General features: G+C 40.1%; 1 protein-coding gene and 1 pseudogene across 1 annotated transcript in view; one reads left to right on the top strand and one right to left on the bottom strand.

The window, feature by feature from the left end:
* The window catches only part of CNTNAP2 (contactin associated protein 2), a 1777718-nt gene that overhangs the window by 1561092 nt on the left and 211448 nt on the right, over positions 1 to 5178 (bottom strand). The window lies entirely within an intron of this gene.
* On the top strand, positions 1491 to 2710 carry LOC117795228 (annotated as a pseudogene).

The following is a 5178-nucleotide window of genomic DNA, read 5'->3' as shown; positions in this document are numbered from 1 at the left end:
AAATGTGACTTACAGTGGGCTCCCAAGTTGTCATGCTTAGGAATTTAAGGTAACACTGAAAATAAAATCTTTAAAAAAAGTGTGTGTACATGGGCATGCACACGTGTGTGTGTGTGCATGCATGTGTTTGAAGGGAGGAGGAGAGGCTTGACAAGATCTAGTAAAGTTGAAAACCCATTGTAATTGATGTTGTGTATGAAACACTGATTTCAGTCCCACGTACAAACTCTATGGAGAACCTTTAATTATGCAGTTCGGATGAAATAAATGAAATAATAAATTGGCATATTTACAATTTTGCATAATTTCCTATCTTAATAATTATTTAATCATTCTTTTTTTTGCAAATTAGATCTCAAAGAATACACTTTGTATTGACTTTCATTAGTTCATTGCTTTAAAGGTAGCTTCTCTTGAAGTTATTCAAACACGTAAAAATAAAACAATACGTCCTTCAAATCCTTAATTCAATTTCTAAATTCGTGGTTACAATTATTTTTGGATTAATCTGGATTAATATATTGTTTTATGACCTTGTTCATTCAGGCCTCCCATTCATTCCCCCTCTCTTATACTTTCTTTTTTTCATGTGAATGTTTCTGAGACAGAATTTTCCTCTCATCAGAGCTGGTATCAGGAAATGAGCCTCTCTTCACACCCCAAATAAAGAAGAAGGTACCCAGAAGCCAGTTATGTCTGGTGAAATCTTGTGGCTATTAATTAGAAAGCAATGGGGAGATGAGCTAGGGAGATGGAGTTTCAAGGCTCTGTCACTCCAAGCTAAAGGTTGGTATCCAGCATCTTATCAGTTAGATGTCAGGAACTTGCATTCTAAATGCATAGACTGTTAGAATTATAAACTCAGAGTATAATCCCGGAATCTCCTGTGGAGGGTTTTCAAATAAGAATGTAAACTTTGAGACATAATCCATCTGATGTCAATGGATAGAGATGCCCAGAAAATAAAATATCATTTAATTTTACAAAACTCTGTAATGTGTGCCTGTGTATGGGCCCATGTTTGTGTTTACGTGTGTATGTCTCCTCGATTGAGACTTTCATCTGGAAAGGGTCATTTCTCTTGTNTTTACAAAACTCCTGTAATGTGTGCCTGTGTATGGGCCCATGTTTGTGTTTACGTGTGTATGTCTCCTCGATTGAGACTTTCATCTGGAAAGGGTCATTTCTCTTGTTTAAAACATACAGTTAGGACACCAGTTATTGACTCTGCTGTAAGAGCAAGGACATTCAGATCCCCTTGTCACTGCATTGTACAAAGATGAAAGCAATGCTCATGAAAAATAGAGAACTCAAGAAACCCAATGGGAGAATGAAAAAAGTGGAAAGAGTACTAGTTTGATGAACATGTATTTCTGTTTGCCCCTCCACCAACTAACAACACACCCAAGAGCTAAAACCTGTTGGAGAGAAGCAGCTGGCACAACCAGAGGACTAGTGGCACAGTGCAATACAGTGGCAGAGGCTCTGGTATGAACAGGATTCTGATCCACCTCTTGCCGACCAATCCGGGGAGGATCACCCCAGTGCCCAGGTCTCAGGAGACCTTGTCTTGTTCATTCACTCATCTGCCATGCTTGCAACCTTGTCTGGAGGGCAGGAATTTTGCACTAAGCATATTCTTGAAGACATGAATGTGCCCTTCATTGATAAAGAACGGAAAAAAATATCCCAGTGCTGCTCCGAAACTTGAGAAGAAAGATGGGGTCTTTCAGGGCTGAACATGCCCATAGGAATGCCCTGGCATTTCATGCTCAACTGAAGAAGACCAGTTCAAGGCCTATGGGTGAAACACTCTTGTGCTAGCTGAGCTCTTATGTTAACACAGAGCTGGCGTCTCCGTCTCCAGAAAGTAGCCACATTGGAGCCAGAAGAATTCTGGAGATGCCAGTGTCTATGCAGCAGCAGAAGTTGCCCTGATTATGTGTGAGAAGCTAATTTGTTTGCAATCTTTGTACATTGATCAGTTTAATCGACTTCAATACGTTTTTTACATAATCACAAAGTGGAACATGAGGCTCTAAGTCGTAGTCCCTTGAGTGGCCCAGAGGGACTTTTGGCCAAAGAATGAGAGAACTTAAAGTGTCTGAAACGTCATCCGCAGTATCATAAGCACTAAGGAGGGGAAACCTTATTACATAGGCACCTGAAGGAACACAGGGTGCTGGCCCAGATGGTGCTGCCCAACAGGCTCATAATATTTGTTTCAGTCAGAGGCGCTTGGCCTTTGTGGATGACGGCTGTTATTCCAATCAGTCTATTCCAATGACCAGACACTGCCTTATCCATATTTGTCAGGACACAAATCAAGTTCTCTTCAAATGAGGCCAGGGCTCTGAAGAGGTACCCCGCAACAAACCAGTTCCTATAAGCCTCTCCGAGGATCCTTGCTGCCCACTGCCAGCTGGAAGTTGCCTCCTTAGAGTTCTAAGCCCGAGCAGGACTTAGATGTTGTGGGTGACGGTACATGGTACCCTCCTTCACCCTTGCTTTTTGATCCTTCACTAACCCTTGAAGATCATTCAGTCAAAGAAACTGCTGAAGGTCCAGTGGATATTCTGGGCCAGAGGTGGATGGCTAGAGATGGGTGCAGATCACAGAGGTCCCAAGTTCTGAAAAAGCCTCTGAACTAATCCCTCAAAGTAGAGTGTCTACCGCAAATGGGAAGCCAGAACCCTCTTCTGTCAGTTGATAATTTGCTTTGGGAACCATATGACTTCGGAGGATTTGAATTTTCCATTCTTTCAACAAGTATTTATGACTACTTGTCACTGAAGGACAACTCAGACCACGTTGTTTAGGTTATTGATTGATATACTCAAACAAAAACCAAATTTTGGGGGAAGGGATCAATAGTGTCTACACGTTGCAGATGTCTTCCCACTCTATGCAAGGAAGAGAAAGACAAGTGATTCCTGCCAGAGCTGCTGGGATTGAGAAAGTATCTGGGACTGTGCCTCAGAGGACAGACATCTTTGTAATGGGAATTTCCAAGTCTTGGAACAAATCCACATAGGTGTTTAGGCAGGAGATGTGTACCCTTAGGATACTGATAGAACCCAGTGCCTGTGTTTTAGCCTTTCTTCACCTCTTACCTGATTGGGTAGTCTGAACCCCTCCACCCAGTGAACTCTGACCTATAACATCTAAGAATAGCCTATAGGACTGGGCCTTCCTTAACCATCCATCTTGCTTCTGTAAATTTCTGTAGTGCCTATTTTATGTAAGATAGAATAAAAAATTAATGTGTATCATTTCTATTATATGTTAAAATGTTATGAAAATGTCAAAAAACCCTGCTTGAATAAGACAACAAAAAATACATTGTCAAATGAAAAGATGTTTGATAAAGGTATTGTAGATTCTGTAAATTAATGTAATTATACAATCTAATTTTATTTAATTAGGGATTAAACAGGGAGCAGAATTCCTCTGCATTCTTTTCTTATGGAATCTCTGGACATCGTCTGCCTGAGTTTGAGAGATTATAGGAGAGATTTATTATCACAAAGCAGGCACAAATAGCTCATGACCAGAGAGGGCTTTGAAAGGTGGCCAATACTCAAGAGGAATATGATGAACTGATTTTAAATAATGCAGGGCTGCCACTGTGGGGGGCTTCCTGGGCTTGGATGAGATAATGCCTAGAAGGTTGCTCCTGTGTTACTGGAACCCCATGCTGTTAAATAACATTTACTTCAGTTATCTGGCACTATTAGCATTACCCCCCATTGGTCAGCTAATTAGACATAAATCTATTAAACAAAAATAAATTTCTATGTACTTGGCTATTGCTTAAATCATAGCTTTTGCATATTTAAATTATCATCTTGTTTAAGTTTGCAATGTAAACTACATTCTGATTTCTTCTTTATAGGTAAAGAATAATTGAAAAGTGGATAAAGAAAACACATGGTTGACAAGGCTTATTTGTTTTGATGTATATGGAATTTGAACAAAGCAGGAAAACATTTTAAAACTACAAGCACATTCTGATCATACTCATTTTTAGAAATCACACATGTCCTCTGAGACCCAGTTTGTACTGTACAATTGAATATGAAACAAAACTCTCACATACAGTCAACTCTATAGACTTGTGACTATTGCCATTCCTTCTGTTTGCTACCATTCCATGGATCCTTTTATTCCAAATATAAATTTATACCACTGACGTGTCTCATATTTCCCTCCTTACCCCACTGAAATCATACCACTTTTTACTTGGTCAGAATACCTCCTTACCCCACTGAAATCATGCCAGTTTTTATTGGCCAGAATATGCCCAAAGGCACAGCTCAATTTCTTTCTCCTCCTTAATGATCTGAAATTGAATCTGTTAAGAAAGAGACCAGGTTGCCCACTCAATATAAGAACATCATGTGATTCCTTAAAAGACTAATAAAATAGGAACTGAAGAATGAAATATGCTTATAGCTACAATGACATTAACAATTAGAATGCTTTATATTTAGAGATTTTAAAGTACACTTTCACTTAAATCTAGAAAGACCCGAGAAGTAGACCAAGCTGGCAACATTGTACTTATTTCTATACATATACTCTAAAGCTTACAGCCATACATCTCAAGTCCAAGGTCACATAACTAGTAAGTGGCAAAAAAACGGACAAGAACAGGTTTTTCTGACCTCTAGCACCAATCTTTCCTCTCAAGAACAGCTACCCAAATGTACAGACAAACGGTGCAGGGTAATTGCACTATGTGTAATCATGCTTAACCAGCACCAGACCTTACCTGAAGAATGAGCATTTTTTTTAAAGATTTTATTTATTTATTTGACAGAGAGAGAGGAGAGCACAAGCAGGGGGAGCTGCAGAGGGAGAGGGAAGCAGCTCCCTGCTGAGCAGGGAGCTCAATGTGGGACTGGATCCCAGGACCCTGAGATCAGGACCTGAGCTGAAGGCAGATGCTTAACCAAATGAGCCACCCAGATGCCCCAAGAATGAATATTTTTCACAAATATTCTCACCTGGTCTAGGATCATAGCACTGAGGCAATAGGTGGTAGCCAACCTTTGCTCTCCTTGCCTTTCTCCCTCTCCAGGATGGTTAGAAATCAGAACTTTGGAGACAGACAGAGGTGAGTCCATATTCTGGTTCTATCATTACTAGCTGCATTATCAAGGGCAAGTTACTGAC

This window comes from Ailuropoda melanoleuca, chromosome 1, assembly GCF_002007445.2.
Source record: "Ailuropoda melanoleuca isolate Jingjing chromosome 1, ASM200744v2, whole genome shotgun sequence".
NCBI lineage: Eukaryota > Metazoa > Chordata > Mammalia > Carnivora > Ursidae > Ailuropoda > Ailuropoda melanoleuca.
Note: the sequence above shows the minus strand (reverse complement) of the source record. Positions and strands in the feature narration are given on the sequence as shown.